This window comes from Falco rusticolus, chromosome 2 (assembly GCF_015220075.1).
Source record: "Falco rusticolus isolate bFalRus1 chromosome 2, bFalRus1.pri, whole genome shotgun sequence".
In the NCBI taxonomy this organism is placed as follows: domain Eukaryota; kingdom Metazoa; phylum Chordata; class Aves; order Falconiformes; family Falconidae; genus Falco; species Falco rusticolus.
This window is the reverse complement of record NC_051188.1, coordinates 86,203,786-86,230,530: the sequence shown is the minus strand read 5'-3', so window position 1 is coordinate 86,230,530 and position 26,745 is coordinate 86,203,786. Positions and strand designations below refer to the sequence as shown.

Below are 26,745 nucleotides of genomic sequence, written 5' to 3'. Positions count from 1 at the left end.
AAGATGCTCAGACAACAAGAACTCCCGCTGAGCCACAAGAGCCTAAGAAAGCAATCCTTCAAAGCTTCTTTCTTTCACAGCATGCACAGGCTAAGGCACATGCTGAGGTGCACTACACTACCAGCCTTACAAATACTGAAAGTTTACAGAGCAGAACACATCAAAAACCAACCCAAAGTCACAATGAAAGCAAGGAGCTTCATCTGTAACTTTCAAAGATGAGGACACCCAAACTCTACTTGAGGAGTATTTCACCAGCATGGAATGAATTTACATTGATACATACACGGCAGTTCTAACAGAAAAACCAAAGGATATTGTTGCAGAATTTGTTCTGCTGTGTTAACGCACAGATGACCTTGGGAGCCACTACTGAATCCTGGGGATTATGCAAAGCATGACTCAAGTCCTAAACAAGTGCACTACTCAGTTTTCCACACTTTTTACACACCCAAATTATATGTACAGAAAAACAGTATCTTTTAATCTTCCTTCCTTAAGCCATCTGCATACCCTGCAAATTCAAAAGTCATTACAAAAAAGTTCCATCTATCAACTGATGCCTCTTTTCTGAAAGAATGAGTAAAAAATTAGAACTACTATGGTGTTGATACTCCCCACAGATAACATTCTGTATATAAATATATATACACAAAAGGAAAACCATCTCACTACTGATATTTTTGAAGCACTAAATCACTTAAAGATACATGAATCATCAGTGATGAGATCCAATTGAAAAATAACAGGTCAATATGCACTATCCAGGAGTTTATAAATTATGTACTGATGCACACTTACGCAAGCACAATGTCTGCAGCAACTAAAATAATTCCTGAGTGAATTTCCAGAAAACAGGTTACCTGGAAGAGTTTTTCAGGCCTCATCAATTGCAAGTTAAAGAGTTTTATAACAGCAGCTGCACTTTGAAAGATCAGAGGAAAAACCCACCACAAAACATAGTAATAAATAAACCAGTTTATAAAAGTAACACTTCATAGGCATCGTGCTTCTATATGTCTTGCATAAATTCTTTCATCTTAAAAGATTATTATTTAAATTTTTAGATTACAAGGATGAGAAAACACAGATGGATTTAAGTACAGTCACATAAAGAACCTCAGTTTTTCCTCTGAACACAACACAAATGTAATCCTTAAATTTCACTGTCCTGACTTCTAAACAAATGCATGCTGATGTCTACAGATAAAAAGTGGATTTACTGAATGACGGTCGTATGAACTCAACCCAATATTTTTAAATTAATCAATTTTTTCTTCCTTGTTAACCTTGTTTGATCGAAGTGTTGAAGCAGAATTTTGGTCTCCAGATTCATAAATGCAGCACAAATTTTTTACTTAAGCACTCATAAGGCAATTCCTTCAAACACTTGCACTGGACTGACAGGCTTTTAGCCAAGAGGTAGAAAAGGATTCAGGGAAAGCTAGCAAACCTGGATGGTCTATTCTGTCTAAACATTGCAGGAACTGGAGTATGAAGATACCATGAAATTCAGGTGGACAAAACAGTAAAACACTATCAACTTCTTAATTATGAAATCTTCAGAACAGAAAAAAACAAAATTAACACAAATCAGGAAGCTGAAAAGAAAAATCAACATGCATAACATCTCCACCCAGCAAAAGTGATTTTGACTTTAGAGCCATTTAAACTCATTTGCAGTGAATATGAACTAGCAACTCCAATGAACACTTATACAATCCAAACTCATGACAGCAATTCCTAATTGTTACGTTTAAACATCAAACTCATTCCTGCTTATATTTGCTACTGGCATTCAGGCAGAAAAGTTCTAAGTAACACTGGTATCAATGCTACTCAGAACTTCATTCCTGTTCTGAGCCAAACAGAAGAGCAGTATCAGCGTGAATACCTCCCCTGAATAGCAACTTTCCTTATTTCTCTGGTAACCAATAGAGGGAGAACTGCGAAGAGCGAGCACACGAATTGAGGAACCAGAACAAGATAGGAAAATATAAAATTCAGTTTCATTAATCTAGATCAGTACAGAATTTTACTTTCAATAAAAACGGTAGGCTAAATAAAAATGAGATCGTGTCCAAAAGAAAAATATGGTGTTCTTTAAATGGAAGAATAATAATAAAAGCCTAACGCTCATTTGTAGTAACTTTACTAAAATATACCATTTTGTTTTCAAAGCCATGCCAGACTAACTGGCTGGACAGCAGAGTTCTGAATCTGACTAACGTTTTAGATTTTTTATTCTAAATGCATTTATTAAATGGAAAGAATTGTGAGTGAATCTTATGAATTATATTCCTTCTTGAGGTAATGTTAGCTACAGTTGAAATTACTTTTTCAGTTTTGTCATTGCCTTTTTCCTACTCACTTATTTGCTGAAGTTGGTCTCAAGAATAAGTTATTCCATCTTTTCTGGAGAGAAAAAAAAAAAAAAGAAAAAAGAAAAAAATCATCTGCTCTAGTCTGAAAAGCCTTTTAGAAGAGCACAGACCGTTCATGCTCAAAGCACAAAAAACCTTAGCATTACTAGGCTTGTTCTACAAAGTAGTATTACTAAAGTATACAGCAAACAAGAATACACAGAGTGCTTAGGAAGTATGACAGTTTTATATAGATCATGACTTTTATATCTATATAATTTAAAAAAATTAGTTGCTTATTAAGAACATGTATTAGGACATTTATGTTTTGTGACTACTTACTTCCGTATTCCTAAATTCAAGATGTCTTATAGTATGGAAATAATCCTACCAAAATGTCGTCCAGGTATTGCACTCCAGTGTTCCTCTTTACCAGGCACAGTGCATAAGAGATTCTCAAAATAATCTATTATTTTCCCAACTGTGAAAATTATTTCATTGTACTACTACAACACAAAGATTTAAGCTGTATTTGAAACTATAGCCTATCTTTATTAAACCCTATATTTATAGCTATAATGTATAAAAACATTATTTATATGGCCCAAGAAAGATGATGAAAACATTCTACCTCTCACAAAAGTAAAATATCATCTATTTCATCTTCAGCACTCAAATTTAACTAGTCCAAAGCATTTATAATTGTTTGGGAATAAAAAAAAAAATCTTGAGCAAGTTAAGTCCCTAGAAACTCTCTTACTGCAAAAGGATTTCAAGTTTTTATTTACACATACATGTATATAAATTCAAAACTATTCAGTGAATTACATGTTAGTTGCAGTTTCTTGAATGAAGTTACCCTATAAGCAAGGACTGCTTAGGGGGTAATGTCAATTTACTTCTAGAATAGATGTGGACAAACTTCCACTGCCTCCAGAGCCATCTACAGACCTGGTTACAATTCTCCAAGGATGCCAAGATTTGGTGCATATGGGGCAGCATGAAAAAGCAGTGAGATCAGTTGTAGTGAATTACAACTCATACACAACTGAACAGCTTTCTCTACCTTTCTTCCCACTCCAGTCAACTCAGCTGAACTAACTGAACCTGCTAAAACAGTTAAAAAAGAAAAAAAAAATAGTTTAATAAGCCTACCCTGCACAATGGATGGCTCACTGAATAACACACCATTGTGGAAAGGAATTTAAAATGGTAAAAAGGGGAAAGGGATACAGGACCAGGAGCAACACCTCTCTCTCTTGAGCACAGGTAAGCCAGCTGATGAGTTAAAGCCGTAACAAAAATGCACTTTCACCTGAAGCAGAGTTAGAACACAAGAACCGAAGCTGTTCTTGTATGAACAGCACTAAATCAGGATGGGGATTTTGCCAAGTGTTGTCAGTACTGGAGTTAGAGAACATGACTGTGGCGCTGCAAGAAAGCTGTCAGCTGAGCTCAGAAGGTACACACACCACCAGCAAGAGGTCTGAACTGTACTTCAACCTCCATGTCGCTTCCCCACAGGCCATGCAATGCTGTTCTCTACAAAAAAATCTTTCTGAAAACTGTGATGGGCCAACTGATTATAGGCAGCCAGTTCCTTATCACTGACAGAGCTATACCTTCCACATCTCTGTTGACACATTGGTTACATGCTTCCAAAGGCTACAGTACCCTCCATACACTGCATGCTGACAGTAAAACGTGAGAAGACAACAAAGGAATTAGTTCAGCCAACAGATTTAGGAAGTACTTTGTTAGACAAGGTATTAATATCTTTTAGTTTTAACCTAACACTGTGGTTTTAACAGATAAATATGATTTCAGCCGAAGTCTACATTACTACGTGACCACAGCCCAATTCCACTTCTGTATTTCAATACTCAAGCAGATGTAAAGTTGTATAATTACTGCGGTGCTTCCTACAATGCAACTGCAAACACAAAGAGAGACTGCTAAATAGCCACATTTTGTAAATAAGCTTGTATAAAACCATGAAATCTGAAGATGACGATTCAAATTAAGTTGCCTCAAACACAAGATTAACTAAACAAAAACATACTTTAACATCCCAACCCACACATACCTACTATTAAATCGGCATTTGTACCCAATTATAGCCTTGTAAACATGCCTGGCACATGACCTGGCCGCAGATGCAATCAAGTAATCTCACCTCTAATCCTTGAGCAGCCTCTGGAACCACTGTTGGCTTAAATTCAAAGGTGCCCACACAGAATATTAAACTGACTGTAATAGTTTAGAGTCATCATGCTATTCTGACACTGGGAATAATAGAGAACAATTTTGTACACTATTTCCATTTATTTAACCATTCAAATAAAGAAAAGCAATTAACTCATCCCATATATGTCAGAACACACATCAGTCCAGCTGACTTCAGATTGCTCTTGCAGCAAAGGCACCAAACACTTTTATGGTAATGTGACACCTTTGTAAAGATTTGCTAGCTGGAAGATCTTAAATTCTCAAAGATAAGAGAAACCAAACTGTTATAAGTGTGAAGAGATCAATTTTTACTCACAATCATCTTCAGTCGCCCACTCGCACTGTTTAAACATGATGTATGACAAAAAAACCAAGGATAACTTTTCCCTGCAACTATGATTACATATAGCTAAGAACAACTATCCCACCTCACAAATCACAATAACCATTTGTTACAGAAGCTTTTTTTATTTACAGGGTGAGATATCCCACAGCTTTGGGACTCTATTGCTTCACAGAGTAGGAAAGACACATACAATAGAGTTTAAAGACGTTCTGTCGGTTCATACAGATGTATTAAGTTCAACAAAGCAAAAGAAAAGCAGGCAATACCTAAAGTTGAGCTCAGCAGGCTGCTGTCACTGCTCTGAATGCCTGGCTATGTCACTAAGAACACAACACAACTCCATGGTTTGGCAAGCTGTCTTATGACGACCGCTCATTCACTTGCATAAAAGATCAACAGATTCATAAAGCTCCTGGAGAGTACGAAGGCAATGTGAAGCACAATAAAGGGGTATACAGAAAACTAAAAATAAAGCTGACAAGCTATTGCTGCTGACCACTGGTCTCTCATATTATGGTACAGTTATACAGGCTCACCTGACAGTTCCTGGTTCGATACCCCTGTCCATTTAGCCATACGGTAGTTACACAGCCATATAATAGTTACACAGATGATGGCCTAGAACATCTTTGAGTACTAAAATGGAATGTAAATCATTAAAGCCAGCACGACGAGAATACTGTTATCTCACACTGATGAAATGGGAGTGTAGAGCAACGAAGACATTCCTTCTCTTGTGTTTTATTTTCATTAGTTTAAACTTAAGCAATAATCAGTTTTATCCATGTTTGAAACTCCACAGATTCCATAAATGAGGAATATTGTGATACAATGTTGTGTGTCTTCATCACGCAAAAGCAGTGTGCAACTCTGAGGTAAGACGCACCTGGACGGAGGAAAACCATTTTTGCCACAACAGTGACACTGCCTAGGAACAGGACTCAAGCACAATAAGGTTTCATCTGTGGTCTGTGGGCAAGCATGTTATGACACAGGTTCTTGCTAAAAATCAAAAAGTCATAATCAATCACTATTCCCTCTTAGGCATGAATTTTGTGTTGCTTTGTGTGACATTTGCTTTTCTTTTCTCCATCACAGTCTACCATCCTTCTGAGCCACCAACATCTAAATGGATTAGTGTTATCTATTTACTGGGTTTCTTCTGCCATCTATAAGACAAAAAAAAAAAAAAAAAAAAAGTCACAGGAACAACATAAGCAATGCAGTGTTTACACAGATTACAAAAACCCCAAAATATCAGGCACTGAGACAGCCAGTTGTGAGGTGGAAAACAAGCCAGAAGTATTGCTCTGTTAGATCTAAAGATCTAACATTTGTGAAACAACTCACACATTATTTAATAACCTTGGTCATGATTAAATGTCTGTCCCTTAAAGGTAGGACTAGTATTTGAGAATAAGAGACCATATTTATTCCACTGCTCTGGAAGTAAAAGGAGTGAAAGTCATCCCTACCCTATATACAAGTCACACCTTCACAAAGCAGAATTTACTTTTAATAACTACATGATACTTTGCACCACAAGATATTAAAAACTGAAGACTGCTTAACTGGAATAATTACACCCATTCTAGCAAGTGGTTAAGAGGTTCTTGGCCAGTAATTCCCCACCAAGTACATCACAGAATCATAGAATGTTTGGGTTTGAAGGTAGCTTTAAAGATCATCTAATTCCAGCCCTCCTGCTGAGGACAGGGACACCTTCCACTACCCCAGATTGCTCAAAGCCCCATCCAACCTGGCCTTGAACACTTCTAATGAAGTCCTTCTAACGAGGAGGTATCCACTTCTCTGACCAGCCTGTTCCAGTGTCTCACAAGAAATTTTTTCCTTATGTCCAACCCAAACCTACCATCTTTCAGTTTAAAACCTCTGCCCCTCATCCTGTCACTACAGGCCTTGGTAAAAAGTCTCCCCCCGCCTTTCTCAAAAACCTGTGTCTCACTCCATGGCACAACCAGAATGAGCTCTTGCTACAGAACAAAGTTACAAGAAAATTAAGTTTTTAAGGCAGTGAGATAGTTCAGGAATGATGCTACTATGCAACAAATACTAATTTCCAGAAGAGTTCCGTGGAATACTAGGTGCAACTATAAGTTGTAAAACACAAGTGAGTTTGTATGCCTTACAGAAAATCCTGAGACTACCACAAGAATCATGTTAGTACCTATGAGGTATGAATTGGCTTTCTTACCAAGACATATGATCTACAATTGACAGAAAGTTTATGAAATACAGACTGTGGCTGGAAAAAAACCTGCTGTGAACTAGCACACTGTCAGATTTCCTAATCCATAAATTCTAAGCGTTGGCCCTGCAAAAGGCAGTTTTAAAATGATATAGTTTTTTTTGACCATTATATCCTATTTTGGGAATCAAAATGAGCCAGAAAGGATACAAGAAAACGTTAAAGTGCATAGATACATAAAGCATGGGAAAATGTCTACTTGCAAATCTATGGATCATAAACTTCAGCTTTTTTAAAGTACAGTCGCCTATTCATATTTCCAGGTTTAACAATTACTAGAAGCTGAGGTTTATACTAGAAGGAAATGGAGCTAACAAAAAATACTGGGCTATTGTTCAATACACAAGTTGTTCCGGAAAGTGGGCTTCCTTCTCCGAAGTCTGAGATTAACATTTCTCAAAGAAGTAATGTCTCTGCATATTGCAATGGACAGTGTTACCTGCAACTCACCAATCTGAACCTCAATCAGCTCAACAGGAATTTAATGCTGTTCCAGCCTAAGAGATCTTTCATAGCTCCTACACAAGGTAAGTGATTCTCAGCATTAGCTCCTGCTCCTACATCACAAATTCATTGCCACACTTACAATTTGTTTCGAAGACATTCAGAACAGGCTTTGTTACAAGATACATTTACGCTAGTCAAAAAAACAATGAGCCCTTCCAGCAGAAACTTCACAAAATGAAACACTGTACTTGCTTTTGCATGAGTTCAGAGCAGTAAGTATTCACTAAAGCCAGAAGTTCCAAGAAGTCTGAAGACAACAGTTATGATTTTAAAAAAATATGAACCAAATTGTCATTTGTTTTACCCACACATAGCTTGTAAAATTTCAGATTTAACTATACTCATAGATCAACTATTACACATTCAAATAGCTATTCTCATAATAGGCCTAAATGTCTCCCTCATTTTTCTTCACCTTCTCACTTTGATTTGGGCTTCTCCCTGCTAAAAATGTTTGCTCTGAATAAATAAATTGCTAGCAATAAATTTGAAATAGACCATTGACCATTTACAGATTAAAAGCAGCAAAATCACATTAGTCATCCAAGCTTGCTGATATTTCCGTAAAAGGCACGCTACTGTACTTCATGCATTAGGGCTATACTATTTGTATTATTAACCGGTTATTTGATTTACTGGGGTGGCTCAGCAAACAATTTCATGGTGAAGTAAAAGCTTGACCATCCTCTCAGAGTTATCTGATGTTGCACAAGATCTACAGAACTTGTAGAAAATTCACTCTTTTTAGTCAGCCATGCTATGAATTAGCAATAGGACGAGTGATTTATGACAACAGAAACCTAAAAAAATAAAATTTAATTGTTTATGCTATCAAAGAAAAGTTGAACTATTTGATTTAAGCCATTCTTAAGGTACGAAGAGGAGAAAAAAGTTCTAAATCAACTGCTTAAACATCAGGTTTCCTGCTCCTGACAGACTTTTTGTGATGGCTAACAGTGTTGTAAACAATAGTTAAAAATGAATTCTCTGTTAAGTCTCTGATGACAGACAAACCTTGAAAATACTCTATATTGAATACACCGACTGAATCAAAGATTTCTGTTTTGTTGGTAACTGCATATACGGAAGAGTGTTACAGCATAGGATGCAGGCAATTTCTGTAACACACCCTGTATTAACTTTTTTCTGCATCAATGAAGAAGTGATTGCAAAACATATTTACACCTGTAAAGAAGCATTCATTTTCCCATAGAGATAAAAGGAGATACTAAATAGCATTAATTACAATTGAAATGACCTATGTGAATTTATTAGCAACCCATGCAACTGACAACAGTGCAAAAAACAACATCTACTGCAAAGACTGCCTGCACACTACATTCACTACAACATTTATACCCAAGACGACCAGTTGAAAAAAGAAAAGAAAACAGTACTGGGAAGTGCGAACACCAATGCATCACTGGTTTTAGTCAGTCTACTTACTGCTAACCCCTCCTCACTTTGGCCACCTTAAACCAGAAGAAAAACCCTTGATTAGAAAGAAGTGGAGCTGAGCAAGGGGATGAGAAAAATCTCATTTCAGGATCCCTGGCAAACACACTGATGGAGGATATGACTCTACACAAAGGAGGGAAACAGACAGGCATATGTAAACAGGAACAAGAAAGAAGACAGAAATAAGGAGAGAGCAGATACAGAAAAAACAAGGAAGAGACAGGAATCAATACAGAGCAATGCAAAAGATATCAATAATACATAGAAATACCATATACTTCCTACACAACAGAAATCATCAACTTTCACTTTTGAAGTTTTGAATTAAGCTCTGGTGGCCTGACTGTGTAAATTTCCTTGACGTGATTAACTGCTACAAAATACAGCAGACATGTTACACAGCATGCCTGTCTTTTCTATCCTTGCAGGAGAATTTGTTAAGCTAAGGAACCATAACGTGAACCTTGCCTGTTTTGTGGTATCTTCTGGCAAGTCCTTACATGAATACCCACCCATAAGGGTGCCACAAGAACAGGTCATATTAAGAGGTTACATATAACATTATATTAATTTTATCTACATGTGTTTATTCCAGTATAACTTATTAACACATTTAGGTTATCTATAATCATGCATGTGCATCTATAGATGCTTCAATATGTGCCATAGTTGAGGAATTGCTATACACAATTTCTAGCAAAACAGAAAAGATTATCTTAAAATAAAAACATCACCTGCCACACACATGCATGTGTACATAGCTATTTTTCTATGTATATATACAAGTCATATAAGCCCTAGACTGAGCCTTTCCTCCCCCCTCCCCACCCACTACTTTTGCTTTTGGGGGCAGGGAGGGAAGCATGCCTTAAAATTAGATTTTTGTTTCTGCAACACGATTTGTTTTCTTTTAAGGACACATTTGTGTTCTACTAACATTATTTTAAGATGAAAAATTTTATCTCAGTTTAGCCCCAGACTGATTGTCTGGGGAGATGTGCCTTAGATACTACACAATGCAGACCTTTTGAAACGTTTTTGTTTTGCACTGGCTTCAGCATTCTCTACAAAGAATACTAATAGAACACATAAAAAGTCTGGTGGAAGAAAAGCCGTTAAGTTTTCCTCTTTCCGTAAGTAATGTCTACGTTATACCTGTTGCAGCAAGAAATGATGGTAGTATAAGGTAATGTTTAAGCAACTAACACTCAGATAAAGCTGTAGATGCCCTATCTGTAGAACTGCTTCAATGGCAAAGCTCCATGAGGAAGTCTAGATATTTCAGACCCACTCGTTCCATAATCTTAGGCCAGAAACAGGACAAGGCCAAACAGATAATGGGAAGACCAGAATATGAATACAAATGTTCATCCTAAGATACATTGATACATTCCTGCCAAAATTCAAAGGACTTGAACAATATCCAGTAGCTTTACTTGTTAAAAGCTTTAGAGTGTCCTCTTCCTTACAGAGAGCCTGGCACCAAATCAGGTGTTTTAATACCTGAGAGGGCAGGCTAAGAAAGTACAGATAGCAGAAGTAAAAGGGCAGCCACCGACACTGAACTTTTCCACACATGACATTTCTACTTCATATTGCCAAATAACTCTCATGATTTTTCTAAGGATTTAACATTAAATTAGAACCTTTATGAATTACAATCACTTGGTCATTCACAGCTATGTAACAGCACAAACCAATTCTAAAGACCACACTTTACGACATGCTTTCAGTCATGACTTTGGTAGGTTAAGGGAAAACTGTTTTTGCATTCCTGACACCTCGGTTACTCAATGACATTGTCTGCAAAGGCAGGTTGTCAGTATTCAGGTCATCAGTCATAATATTTGTTTATTTTTGTTGGTCTGGTACCAGGCCAGAAAATTTCAGATCCAAGCGGTGAGATTAACACAATTCCTGGCTGGAGCATGCATGACTTTTACATACAGATGATATAAAAAGGCCAGTTTTGTGATGATGCAGCCCTCTTTCACAGAGCCTGTGATCACAAACTATAGCAGAACACATTAAACAACTTTGTGGCTTTATAAAATCAGGCTTACAGTATAAAAATTAAAGGGAAAGAAGTCTTTTACTACTAGCCAGTCTTTCCACAGTCGACACTGCATGGCTGCCTGATGACAAAGTTATGAGCAAATTTCACTTTCATCAGGTAGAGCTACAGAAAAAAAATGGTATAAATCTAAACATGACACAAAATGAATGAAACACACTTTCAGGAATAAGTAGTATTTGGCTTTTCAAAGCATTTCACCCTAAAGTCTGTATACGTATACACAATTTCAGTTTTTAAAATACCTTACATTTATTCTATATGACAGATATTCTTCAAAAGGGAAGTTCAACACGCATGTTAAACACTTAAAGCAATCAGCATCTCTCTAAAACCAGATCATTTCCACACTGATCTGCCCTCCTGTAGTCCATTAAGGTTGGTAGGATAATCTGTGCTGATTTCATTTCCCTTTTAGGAAGCTATCCTCATAATCCTGCTTTAGAAGAATAAAAAAAAAAGAGGGGGGCTCAAAGACAGCTTCAACTTAAAATAGTTACTAACTCATTCTACTCTTAAAGAGGTTTGGATTATTTCACTTCTCCAAAACAAGAAGATGCTGTCCAGCAGCTCAGGGTAGGTGCATCTTCTAAAAGTGCTGTCCTTTTTTATTTTACCAGACCTCTCTGCTCTTACGGGATTATATAGGCCTTGTGGATAACTTTGTAAAACAGTAGCAAAAGAACTACTTGAAACTTTCTTTACGCTACACTAAAATTGCTCTAGTATTTGTGCTGCACTCAGTGCTATTCACCTTCAGAAGAACAGAAGGGTGCAACAGATAACCCATTCAATAGTCTGAGTAGTTGCAGATACAAGCTACAAAAATGTGTTTCTTTCACCTGATATGGTACAGAGGTTTCTTCGCTTAGATGCTGCAGCAAAGGAGGAGTGGTGAAAGAACTAACTTAATACCACACATCTCCCAATTTCTATACTGTAAAGAAGTGCCAGTGGCCACATGCTTTGTAGATAGTAATAAAGAGCACGCCCAGCTGTTCATTTAGACACTAAGAATATCAATCTGAAACACTGGTCTTTTGGTCCAACTCCCTGGGGTCTTGGAAGAGCACCATATGCCAAGACAACAGAGCAAGACAATCAAGTTATTTGTCTTCCTGCAAATCAAATGCAGCCTTGTATACAACAGGAGGTTAGACAGCAGAAAAATCTGAAGTTTAAAATAATTTGCACTCATCCCCCTGCCAGCCACACACACTGCCATCATATTCCCCTGAGGCCAGTAACTAACAAGACAAGTGTCTGCCCTAGACACAAGCAGCACAAAGTGACAGATTTGTACCTTTCAGAATAAAAAAAAAAGTTAAAAGTAAAAATGTTAAAATAACACTGTAATCTGATGCCTTGATTCTGAAATCATAGCGCAAGCAGTCACACTCTTTGCTTAACCAAACAGCCCAATGACTTCCTCAGATTTTTCACAAGCATTAAACAGAAACAAATCACAGCTCTAAGCACTTTCATGTCTTGGACTCAAGCATATGATTTGGGTTTTCTCTGTTTTTAGAGAAGAGGGACAGAGCTGAGAATCTTTGACATTTATACTACTGCTAAAGCACAAATCTTATTCAGAAGAGTATGTATTTTGGGTTTTGCGTCATTCTTCCCTTACAGAACAGAAAACAAAGCTACACTTCTGGACAATTAAACACTATTACTTTATTTTGAAACAGAATTCAAATCTACCTGAAAATTAGATATAAACATACTTCTAAAATGCATGAATATGCACATTTTAAGAATAATCCTGCTAAATAGGACTGTGTATTTAAAACTTATTTTTCAGTACCTGAATGGCCAGATGAGCCGAGCAATACTGTAACAGACCTGTTACATTAGACTACATACCACAGGCAGATTCTTTATTCCTTCCAATTGCTGGGGAAACATGCAAATTAAGCAGTCAGATATCTACTATAAGATGGCTAGTTCCTTTGATTCAGCATCAGGTTTAAAAAACAAAGATACTTTATTTTTTTAAAAAACCCTATAATACAAAGGTCAATGATTCTTACCTTAACAACTATTTCACATCACCAGTTTTCCATTATAGTAAACTAAATTCAGTACTGTTTAAATTCTGGGGGTTTTCTTGGCTAAAAAAAAAAAAAAAAAAAAAAAAAAAGAATGTAATATTTTTAAAACAGTATTTACCTGAGAACCACAATCACAAGAATCTTGTTACCAGATTTATATAGTAGTACAGCATTTTAGCAAACTTTTCCACCAGGTAGGATTACTAGGTTCCATTCAGGGTAGACACAAGACCTTGGACACTGGAGGCCCACTAGTTCACCATTATTGTCTACAGAGTTTAATCTATGGAGTTACTCTTAATTCAGCTACCTTATTACATATTTAGTCTCATTTTCAAGTTAATTGAAAATAAATTTCACACAAATTTGAACACTTCTAAAAAAAATGTTCGTTCAACTCTGTTCATAATTGCTCAAATATGGGATCTCTATCACTTCGGTAGTTTGTCAGGTTTCTACACTCAACCGCTCACTTTGATCAGAAGAGCAACTTTCTACATATTTGAAAAGTAAATTAACTGGACACAGACAAAATTATCTTCTAATGAGACGCTGCCTTTATAATAAACAAATTTACAAGTATATGTAAGAGTAAAGACATTATTTACTTAGTTATATATGCTCAATTCAACTGAACTGATTCCAGAACAGAGACTGCACATAAAGAAAAACATACATTTAAGGTACAAGTTCAAACACTGTAGTACTGACTATCTATTTATTTATGTCAAAGTATTCACATCTATACCAAACTTATCAATGATTGAACACCATCATGAAAGAATCATAACAAGCATGCTTAAATTGGATGAGGATTTTTAATTATTTATTGCAAAAGGAACTTCTAAATTTCAAATTATTACTTTCAAATAGAAGCTGAAGAATTAAATGAAACCTCATTACTAGAATTCAAAATGACATGTTCCCAATTTACAGAATTGTTCATACAACTGCTTTTACCTAAATAAAATTGCACTTGCAAATGTATTTTACATTTCAACTCAGGTTTTAAATTACTAGTGTAAAACAAGTATGTCTCTTTAGAGAAGACTATATAATAGAATATACATAACCTAGGCTAGGCTGGAGGTCAGGAGAAAGACTGAACTTACTAGTAAATTCTGTAATATTAGAACTTCTGATTAAGGTGGTATTAAATGTTATTTCCAGAAAAAAAAACAGGCAGAAGAAATCTTTAAACATCACAAGCACAAAATAATTCAGAGAAGGAAAAAAAACCAACCACCACACCAAAAATTACAACATAACTATACCCAAATATCAAACTTCTTATAAAGAACAAACTATGGGTGTTTCCACAAGAAAAAATTATCACATAGGAAGTCTCATCTGACTCTTTCATAATCACTTCAAACCAGCAAAAATACAGTAATTCTGAAAAAAGAATTTGCTTCTCCTTTCCTTTGAATGCTTGCTCCTCCCAATGCACTAGCACAAATGTTTAGGGACCGAATGGCAAACTGAACACTACTGAAGCTAAACTTTGATTTACAAACTCTAAATACTAGCTCAGTCTGGATCAGCTCCTTGATTCACCTCAAAACCCCATGAAACCTTGTGCTGTAATCAGATACACAACATTGAGACATAAGCTGGCCACCAGAGGCGAGAGACAGAAATGTTAGATCAAAATGTCATGATGAGATCTCATCAGGAAGATCTCAAAAGCAGACTCTCCCTTCAGGTAAGACAGAAGTGGCTATTACAAATTAAGACTATGCCATTATAAAAGCACTTCAAGTTTGATGTCATTTAGCATATTTCCTTCTGGGACACGCAGGCACCTCACAGTTGCAACCAACCATGCAACCAATAGTTCTGGTTGCAACCAACGTTATCTGGTCGGTGATACCTAATGTTTTAGACATTGAAGAAAAACAGGTGACATTTCTGGAAGTCTTCTTTTCAAGATCAAATGATAAAACAATCAGTATCCCTGTGAAATCCAAATGATCTACATTCAAGCAAGCCAGGAACCTAAATCCTGGAGAACGACTGATTGTTCCCAACTTCCCTGAAAACCTTCCTGATTCTTCATATTCTTTTTTTATTTGGAAGAATTACAAAGAGTTCTTAGCCTTGATCACAGGAAAAACAAAGCTATGGGTCCAAATGACCCAAATAACAGGGCAAACAATGCGAAATACCTATACTGTGCTTGAATAATGCTAGTATTTTAATATGAGATGCATAGAAATTATATGAATTTAATCTGGTGTCACGAAAGAATTAAAACAAACACCTAAAAAGAAGTCTGCAATCCTCACAGATCCCTCCTGAAAAGTTATTCAGCAGAATGTTTTACAATTACATTAATATATTCAGGAGTTATTCATCTTAGAATATCTGTGACTCACTTCATAAAACTAACACAAATTACATGTACTCAAATACATGCATAATAACGGCCTATAATTCAATCTTGAGGTTTACACCTTAGTCAACTCATTTAATGTTTAAGCATTTTTTTCATAGCTAGCAATGTAACTAACCATTAAAGTACCCCTAGTTAAATACTGTTTAATACAAATGCAATACAACTATTTTACTGCTTTTTATGAACACACTCCTGAAATAACCACAATACTTTCTGAATATTGCAAAAAATCTAGCAATTTTTTAGAGTACCTATCTAATGGATAGTCTTTCTAGTAGCATTCTGTCATGCTATACATACTACCAGGTAAACAAGCAACTTAAGATGCCCATACTACATAACAGGGGATCATTGCTACTCACGAACAAATAATCCGAAACATCGAGTTCTTCTAATTGTTTGACATTTCTCCTAGTTTGGTAAAAAAATTAAATTTTACAATTATGTAACATGTTTACATAATTCACAAATTTCACTATACAAAGAAATAGCTTGCCCTACAAGTATACCATACACTTGCTGCAAAACCAAAACAAACTCCCCAAAAAACCAAAGTGCAGTAGAAAAAAAACCAAACAAACAGACAAAAGAAAGGCTTAAGCAAGTCCAAATGCATTCCCCCTAAACATGTAGAGTTTTCATTTTTTGAACAGACTAAATAGCCTGTACCATAAATAGTTTCATTTAAAAATTAGTGCGGCTTGCATAAGCACATGGCAGTCATCTTAACCGTTTTTACTGATGGCAATTCAACCAACAGTGACACAAGAAGTATATAAACATGTTCCACTCAGAAAGCAGCATTTAGAGTCTAATTCAAAATATCAGTAGCTTTTACTGTAATCTACTACTAAAAAGTTTAAACTCAAATATTCTACAAATGGACAAGTGGATACAGTACACTAATGATTATAGGCAGGCAAATTTATTCAGAGTCGCCCCAAAGCAGAAATTTGCCACTGTCATGAGACCAAAACTTTTACTGTGAGACACGTTTGTACTTTCTTCAATCTGTGTTCTATCACATAATAAAAACATAACAAAAAGAGATACTAAAATGTTATGTCATGACTACTTTTTTCCCTCATGAATGAAAGACTATGAATCAAAGAAAAATACTAAAACCTTCTCTTTTTTTTTTCCCCCCGCCTCTTTTTTTGGCTCTCTAAGTATTTATGAAACCCTTACCTTTTGGACCTTTCAAAACCCAAAAGACACTAAAAGAACTTTTTAGACTTCTTTTACAGAAAGACGGACTAAACAATGATTATGATGTAGATTTTAACAAGGGGGATAAGACAGAAGGGGAAAAGACTGGGGTTTTTTCTTGTTTGGTTTTGTGGGCTTTTTTTAACTGAATTCAGAGAAGAATAGAGCCGAACAGCTTTTGAAATTTTCCTGCCAGTTCCCTAACACCACTTCCCTTTCATCCAGTTCTTAGAGATATCAAGTCTGTGAACAACAATCCACACAGGGACTGCTTCAGTGAGTCCAAGACTGGCAATAAAAAGCTCTGTCCACCTTCCTCAACCACCAGAAGAGTAAGCAGAATGATCTTCTCTTTGTGAAGATATGGATTCCTTAAAAGGTGAGAGAAGTAGGAGCTCTCCCCTCCCCTTTTCTGTTGTTTCTAGGAGGGGAATTCTCTATCAGACTGGAAACACCAGTCCACTAATGCTGTGTTTTGACCTCTTACTAAGCAGATGTACATGAGAACAAAGTGCATCAGGACTTCTGAAAATCAGAAGTCCAGAACTGGACTGTACAAATAGGAAACAAACAACACACGCCTCCATGCCCTGATGACATCTTGGTAACATACGCTCTTAGGAGACCTGTCATATATTTTTGCTACAACTTTTGCAGAAAGTGGTCTCAGTTAGGGAAAAGCAGCTTTCAAGTGACTGGGTGTTGCTCCAGAAACAGAAGTCCTGTTCATCACAGTACCAGCAATGTCTGTGTTGTTGGTACTAGCACCTCACTGAGGAACAATAGGAAAGATCAGTGAAGATCCCTCAATGTCCACATTACTATAGGAAGCTGTCAACCAGTTAATGGTACTAAAAATATCAAGACCTCCTGTACAGAGTTGCTGAGAGCAATTTTCCTGTTTGTCTTTGAAAAAACTTAAAGCTGTCCTCTACAGAAGCCACTAATTCATCTCCTTCTCATAGACCCCTGCTTCCTAGATGAATGAACTCTATTTCAACACTTGCGTGAGTTTTTTACTTTTTTTAAAATATAGTAGATAATTTCTGAAGACAGATTGAAAAAGCTGATCTTATTTCAGTCTCTCTTAGGCCTAAGGCTACCTTCAGCCTCATTTACCTCAACTCCCGAATCTGGAAAAGGACTGGCAGGTAGGACATTTACTTGACTTGGAACTTTCTCTAAAGCAAAAACATTTACTGTATCTAGAGAAAGGGCTTCAAAAGCAGAGGCAGATTTCATTTAAGGGGGTCTACATTCTGCCATTTATAAACTTAACTCTGCTGCAACAGATACCGTAGAAACTGCTTTCCCTTTCTCTTCCTTTAAACTGGATATTCCAAGTAAACAATAGTAAAAGAATATATTTACTACAGAAAGTGCTAATAAGCTCAAACCAACACAGAAGGAAACTGGATGTGAACAGGGACTTACCTCACAGTCACCACCTGCTACTGAAACCAGTACACATTGAAGGCTAACATCTTCAGTATAAAAGCAAGAGAAAGTACAAAACTGTATACATCATCCTGCACAATTATTCAAAAAGCTCGTAACACATGAAGCATTTTCAGACCAACAGTGAGATCTGTTTTGAAACACCTCTATAAAACATTGATGCTCATGAAAGAAGGAACACCAAACAAGGTTTTATAACCACATTTTCAAAATGCTGTCCTAACAGCAGGAAACCAGGCAGAGATCCGAACTAAAGTAACTCTTACCCCATGGTATCCATTTGAAACTTACAAATGAATTGCAAAACCCATGCTCATCTAAAAAAGCACTGACAAATATGTCTCTTTCTGAACACAATTTCATATGAGTGTTCTGAGTTCAGTTACACTTACTCAGCAATTCCAAGATTATTCAAGTCACATCTGTACACTACCAGATCACCTAGCAACTAAAACCTGATTTGTACCAGAAAAGGGCATATAGTGGCATTTCAGCAGAACTACCCAGAAAATAATAGTTTTTACCACCTTCAGGTCAGCGCTAAGAAGAAAAATGGTACTTGATGTAGAAAAGCTTGCTAGTAGAAATTTATCCTAATAACATTTTTTGATCAAGTATGAAGCAACTGAGTGAAATTGTGCCAAATTAACACTTTGCCTTATCTGGACATGCAATTTCTGATCTGACATCAACAGGATTACAATGAAAATTACTATTCCGTCAAGATAATCTTAAGAATTTAATGAAATAAGGGCAGCAGATACATTTCAACAGCAATACTCTACAAAAGACCTAGCACCTGTCTTACTACTTCTGCAAGCTGATCTTCAAGAACATCAACATGAAACCCAAGTTCTACATTTCCTTCATAACTTGCACAATGTCCAGGTAAAAAAAAACACTCTACCACCACCATCAAACCCAAACCCAACAACCAACCAAAACCCAACAACCCCCTCTACTTGCTCTGAACTGTTATTGATCCCATGCCCAATGCCAAAACCCAAAGAAAACAAGACCATTACTCTTTCAAGTGTTAGGAATAAATGTCCACAGCTTGAGTCAAGCCAAAGTACATAAAGCTCCCACAGAACAATAAGAATTATACTTCAAGGTTTATACCAATGTAACAATTGCTATGACATACATAGAACAAAACAAGCCTTTCACCAGCTGTATTCAGGAAGTTGTGACATTGTAAACCAGTACAAATTGTTCAAACAGATGTGACTTCAGGACAAATTACCTTAGAGCATAACCAAGGAAGGGAAAGCTGCAGTGAGATTAAAATACTAGCACTGCTGTGGTTCTTGTTATTGAATCTGATAAACAATCAAGGCATCCAATTTTTTTTCTGCCACAACATCCAAGAAAATACTGACAGTATCATTTTTTTTCTAAAAGTATCCCTAGAACAACCATGATTTCACAGAAATTAATCCACTTTTCAAATTAATATACATTTTGTGGATATGCAATTTGATTTGAAAACATACTGCATCTAGAACATGACTGATTTAACATAATCTGATGAAAGGTGTTTTTAAGAAAACATTCTTAATTATCCACCAGCAAGCCCACATGCAGGTAGGTAAACATCTATAATTAAGCTCTGACAATCAGGTTGCTGAATACTATTATAGCAGAAGGACCTTTATCTCTATTCTTTGTTCTTTATCTTCACTCTGCTTACAAAGCCACCCTGCTGTATACAACCCTCTGAAAAGAGCAAAGGGTGAACTAGTTTTCCTTACAATAGAGCTAGGTTAGGAAGAAACCTGGTAATGCACTGAAGATGTTTTTAAAACACCACTACTTTAAATTCAGGCCCTGAATAAAACAAACCCCACCTGGAATTCAAGAACTAATGCTTATTGAGAACACAAAGCTGTATATAACCTTACAAAGATTTTCCACTTTTATACTGTAGTGCTATGCTGGCTGTTATGAAAGAGTACTTGAAGAACATTCAATGTAGTAATCAATGGGGTGTAAGAATACTGAAATGTTAATTCCAGTCTGGCATTAAGCTGAGACACACACAGAGTGTGATCTATCTAGCATAATTAATCTTCAAAAAGAGAAAAAGAACAAGAAAAAAAACAACCATTAAGAACTTGCTGCCCATCTTGATCAGTCTGGTTTATTAGTGGTATTGTAACTTTGTTTCACCGTCTTGTAACATACTGAATTTTGCCAGATGTATTTCAGCTTCTCATGTTGATAAAAAGGTATTAGTGATGTTTTTTCTGGTAGTTGTGCACATGAGTCTCCTGGATACTAATACCACAGTGCCACCTTTTCAGCACTGACTGACACACCACCAAAGTCACTGACCAATTATCCACCTCATACAGAGCAAGAGATACTCGGAACGGATACTCAGTACCACAGAACCATCTGCACTTTCAGGTCAGATTTACATCATTTGTCTGAAGCTGCAGAGACAAATTTGCATAGTATTACTAGCATATGCACAAATTGAAAGCCTTTCAAAGGACAACTTCGATACTTCAAGGTTTGGCAGAGTACAAGAACCTATTCTAGAATGTTTTCAACCAACACCTTCAACATTTGCATACATGAGTCTAAACAAGTATTTCAAAACTCTCATCCTTCCATTTAGAAAGAATGCTCCACACATGTGAATTGGCACCATGACATCACCACACATTCAATCTCAACAAGACGATTCCTGGTCTTTCACAAGAACATGACAGCTGATATCACCCTTCAGACAACATTTTAGTCTACTGTGCCCATAAAGAAAAAACATTTTACAGAAAATGTACATTATATAGATAACTGAAGGAGAGCTCCAACTTGCAAAAAGGGCCAAATAATACCAGAAACGTTTGGCAGGGATTTGAAAGTAATATCCTAATATCAGTTTATTGCACTGGGCAGCACCACCAACTTCCAGTTTAGCTTTATTTTTCTGTTTCAGTGAAGACAGTAATAGGGACAGGAAAAAATATTGCAAAACCACAAGTCACATATTTCTACCTTGTAACTTAAAAACACTTGCAGTTAAAAGTAGTCCAAAACGTGCTTACGAAAAAGTTTGAGGCTTTGCATAAACTCTCTCTTAGTTTCAGTCTCCATTTGTCACCTGCCTTTTAAATGTACCATGTAACAAAAATAACTTTTTCACTGCAAATACCTTTACTTCCATTCATGTGGGCAACATAGGTACACACACACCAGGCACTGCACCTACTTCAGCTCACAGCAGTGGAAAGAGCAGTCTACAGACACTCCTAGAACAAAATGTCATACTATAGTTGAGTTGAATGACTACACATACATGAGAGACTTGACATTATCCAAACTTTATTAGATTTGATAATTTACTTAATGTTTGGATCATCGCTAAAATATTTTTTGCGTTAAAGAAGTAAATCAAAGCCTTTTGCTTGTATTGTTAGCAATTTTGCTACAACATTGCCACTGTAAAAGTAAAAAGCTGAATTACCATTCCACTTGAAGATACAGCTCTTTGAAAAATAATAAATATGCAACTTAAGAAGATGTTTTATTGAGTTATGTATTGCAGTACATAAAAAAACCTAACTCTGACCCTAACCAAGAATACTTCTGCAGGTCATACTTTCAGGCTACTTATGCTATTTAAAAAAACATACAAAATGAATCATCACAGGTTTAAAGTCAGGAGAAGGTATCTACAGACCAGTGCAACCAAAAACTTAACTTCATTTAAGTACTACATGATTTTTGAGGGGGGACAGAAACAGGCAAGCTAGTACCAGATAACCTTAAGAATCACATTAATGTATTCTCTTGGATGACATGAAAGAAACCCTTTACCACTAGGTTTAACATTTACCATTACTCCTTTACAACTCAATGGACAGACATCAGCACAGAAATACCACCAAAGTTGGGTGGAAAAGAGGACACACTTTCACAACACCTATTCAACCCATCTTGTCTTCATCAAGATAACAACTAATGGAAGGAAAAAGGAGCCTAGATGAGATCCAGGAAACAACAAGAGAGTGGACACAGAACTCACAATACCCTCTTTACATTTAACTGTAATCACTTACGCTAAAGGTTATACCCAAGCCAGATAAAAATACATCATAAAAGTATAGTTTCAAAATAAGCATCAATCACACCCAACTCACTGTACCTAAACGATTTAAGGTTAAAGGCAGACTTAAATGCTGTCTTTATTATCCTTTACTAATGTGTGTAAAATGTGATACGTTAATAATTTTATGGATGAACTGAGACAGTCTATGTATACATTAATAGAGGCTGTTACGGCATTTTTCAGATTGCTGTTATCAACTGACACCCTTCACAAGACAGGACAAAGGGCAGGCTTTAACAAATGTTGTGAAATACTTTATTTTTAAGAAGCCTGTTCCTCTCTCAGTACTAAGAGGAAATGAATTTAACATTTCTTCTTTTTAAATGAAATATGTTAACTGAAAATATACTTGAGAAGGGGCAGAAGAAAGTACTGCTCTTCTCACACATCTGGGAAAACAAAGCTATCAGAACAGGCACTGACCTTCAACCATGCAGGCTTTACCTGTAAGTTTTAGGAGTTCTTTGATACTAAGCCCTCTGAAATCAGAACTGGCCAAGTGGACCTACTACAGAACATAAGCCTATAAACAACTACGACTCAATTTTATGACAGTGAACACCAGCACTAAAAATAACAGATGCCTATCAATACATCAGCAGAACTGGGTTGACCTATCCACTCTCAGTATTTATTTAGAATGGATGAAGAGAGAGAAAGGAAAGCTACCCTACAACATTAAGCTGAAAAATCTTGAAATGTAATTATAAAAGCATTACAAATAGCCATCTTTTTAGCCAGTTTGTTTATTTAGCTAATATTTACTGTATTCATCAGCTATAAAGATATTAACAGACTACCAACAGCATCTTCACATTAGTTACCACTGAAACCTTCTAAGACAGTTTAAGCATATTTGCCTGAACGTAGTGTCTTGCTCAAAGTTTTTCAATTAACTTCCAGTGTGGCATACCTGGGACATTCCATTTTTTTGGTGACAGGGATTTCCTAGCAAACTCCAAAATATAGTTAGTGTCAAGCCATGTAAGCAATTGCTTTCATCTCCCTGCTTTCTCCTTGCTAAAGCAAGGGAAAGAGCAGCCAACATCACGTTACACATCATGTTTGAATGAGGGGAAAACACACCAACTGCATAGTCAAATGCTAACACTGGAACAGTATCAAACCATAAATAAGAGTAGCAGCCTTCCACCATATTCACCGACATCAAAAAACAAACCAAAAGAAAATCCGAGCTGTTCTTGCCGGCAGCCAACACAAGCAATCGGTAAGATCTCAAACCTGACCCGAAGACAAGACTCTGGCCAGAGCACAACTAAGGCCTCGCTACCTTTGGGGGCCTTCTATCTCCAGAGCCAAGCCACAACAGCAGCAGCATCATACTGCAGACAACACGTCAAAGAGGCAGCGGCAGCTCTTTCACCTGTGAAATTATTTGCTGCTTTTATTTTTCACACAGCAAGGGCAGCATCTGTGGCCCAGCAGACACCGCAGCCGCTGCCGATCGGCTGCCCGCACGGGATCCCCGGGCAGCCAACCCGCCCCCCTCTCCCGAAGGGCTCCAGAAACAAACCCCAAAGTTTTCTCCGCTCGGTGCGTGGGAGTGCGGCAGCAAAACAAGCGGCAGGATCAACACGGGCACCCTCCCGTCACCGCACCCCCGCCCCCGCGCAGCCCGCGCCCGGCGGAGCCCCCCGCCCCGCTCCCGGGGCAGCCCGTCTCCCCCCGCCCCGCCGACGGGGCGGCCGCCGGCTCCAGCCCGCTCCCACCCCGCCTCTCCCTCGGCCGGGGGGGTTAGGGGTCACCCCAACGGGGCTGGGGGGGGGGCACGGAGGTGTCACCCCCCTACTCCGCCCTGAGCCTCCCTCCCTGACTGGGCGCCCCCGGCAGCGGGGCAGCCCTGCCCGCCCCCGAATACCTCCCCCTCGCCCGTGTCCCCGTCCCGTCCCCCCTCCCCCGCCCCGGGGCCTGCCCCCTCACCGTGCTGCGCTGGGGGCTCGGCTTCAGCGGCGGCGGCTGCATGCCCACCCGCCCGCCCGCCCGGCCCCTCGCCTCTGCCCCGGGCCTCCGGGACGGCGACCGTACCGGGGGAGGGGGGGGCGGGGGGGGACACACGGGAGGCGCCCCGCGCGGGCCCCCCCGCTCCTCCTGGGCACAAACCGGTTGGGGGGGAGGAGGGGGGAGAGAGGCGCGTGCCCCCCCCGGTGAGGGCGCGCGGAGGCGGGGGGGGGGGCGTTCGCCGGGCGGCACCGGCTTTCCGCGAGAGGGGAGGGGGGAGAGGGGGAGGGGGCCCGGAGCGCGCCGCGCGGCCGGGAAGCGCTTCCGGGATAGGCGGGACGCGCCGCACGCTCAGTGCGGGGCGCTGAGGCCGCCGGGCGCGCGGCGGGGGGAGGGGCCCGGCCTGCGCCGACCAGGCTCCGACATGGCGCGGCCCGCGCGCCGGCCGCCCCCACACCCTCGCGAGATTTGGCGGCGCGGCGCGGGGCGGGGCGGGGGTTTGAACGCGCGCGGTAGCGGACCGTAGCGGGGACAGTGCGGGCGGGCGGGCGGGCGCTCGGCCGGGGGACCCCTTGTATCCCCGTCCCCCACGGCGTCCCGGGGCCTCTGGGGGCCGCGAGGCCTGGCTGCCGGCCCCGGGGGCTGGTGAGGGCGCTGCCAGCCGTGTGTGGCGCACGAGCGGCGCGGCAGAGGGGGCAGAGGGGTCCGTGGCAGAGGGGTGCGGCGCAGCCTGGCGGGGACGGAGGAGACGTCGGGCTGCCGGGCCGGCACCCGCGGCCCCGGAGCCGGAGGCAGCGGGCGGGCGGGAGGGGGCAGCCCTGAGGGTGAGGGCTTCTTGCCCTGGGCAGGTTAGGTGCTTTCCCCGAGCATGGGTAGGTGCTTAGCGAAACTTGGGCGTTATATATTCTGGATATTGACAGCAACAGTAAGGTGTGTGGAAGCAAAGTTCACAGCACAGTTCTTAACTCGAGCAGAAGGGGATCACTACCGGCATAAAAATGCCCATGTGCTGCGCTCCTGCCCGAAGCTGTCATCGCCCTGTGCCGTTATAAGCAGTGGTTTTGTGTCCTTTGCTTGCAGGACAGGCTTCAGGCAGTTGTAATGATACAGATTGATCCAATGTGGACTTTTCATTGACGTCATCAGAGGCTGTGATCTTCCCGTTGAGGCAGAGCCTTGCAGACGGTTTAGTGGGTGTACACTGATTTTTCATCCACAGGCTGGGCCTTAGTTTGAGATTGTGTTCTTCTGTTTGAATGCTGGTGTAAGCTGGTCTAAAGCATCTCCTCCCAAGTAAAGACCATGATTTGTATTTTGGGGTGTGTGTGTGGGGATGTGTGTGTTCAAATACTATTTTTTTTTTCTAGCTAGCATCTGTCTTGCGTAGATTTTTTTTTCTTCTTCTTCTTACTTACTGGTCTTCATCAGAGCCACAGAAACACTATTGCACTGAAATTAATCAAAGCAGATGCAGAGTTCCTCTAATGACCTTCTATCTCTGGTAGAGAGCTGGGAGGTGCAGGCATGAAGGGGTGAAAAGAGGGGGCATGTATCTTGTAGTGCCATTACTGACTCATCCATGTTATCTTCTGTATGCGGAGGCCTTGGCTCCTGTGTCAGAAGTTGCATGAAGTTAATTAAGGAATTCCTGTATTCCAATCCCTGTATTGGAAACAAGCCAAACCTGACTGACATTTCTGGAGAGGCAAGATGCAAAACCAGAAGTAAACAGGATCTTGCTGCATCAATGCTGTTTTCTAACAGAGACTGATTCTTATCCTGTGATTGGAATTAATATCAAGATGCCAAATACACATTCCTCAGAAAAAATCCATAATTTCCAAATACAACAAGTGTGTGCTTTTGGACCCAATGAATAGTTCCAGTAGCTCTATCTAGTCTCCCACTTTCTTAAAACATAAGGAACAGCCCTTTTTGTATAGTTGTTGATCCTTATGCACATGAGAGTCTCTGTGCTGTGCCCTGAATTACACATACTGGCCCTGGCTTGTTCAGCATTTTTTATGATGTCTAGCTACTATCTTCATTCATTCTGTCATTTGTTGCTTCCAGATCTTTCAAATCAACATCCGAGTCAAACCTTTCCCTCTACTGTTTCTCACTGTCTCTTGGTAAACTCCCTGTACTACAACTCCAGCATGTCTCAGCTAACCAGTGTAGTACATTCATCATACAAGTGAGCTCCATGGCTCCATCTCAGCTTGGCAGCAACCAATCCTTTATCTTTGTTTGGAAATGATGCTTTTCCTCTGCAATGACTGCCATGGTGGACTGTCA

General features: G+C 39.1%; 1 protein-coding gene across 4 annotated transcripts in view; it reads right to left on the bottom strand.

The window, feature by feature from the left end:
• Window positions 1–24,815, bottom strand: part of TAB3 (TGF-beta activated kinase 1 (MAP3K7) binding protein 3) — a 47,546-nt gene extending 22,731 nt beyond the window's left edge. For 3 of the 4 annotated variants that reach the window (XM_037377015.1, XM_037377020.1, XM_037377021.1), the window contains exons 1-2: window positions 24,430–24,815; window positions 13,283–13,363 (exon numbers count right to left, since the gene is read on the bottom strand). The gene's annotated coding sequence lies outside the window, so the exon portion shown is untranslated. The remainder of the gene's footprint in view (window positions 1–13,282; window positions 13,364–24,429) is intronic. The other variant, XM_037377019.1, reaches the window with a different exon arrangement.
• Between the last annotated feature and the right edge of the window lie 1,930 nt (window positions 24,816–26,745).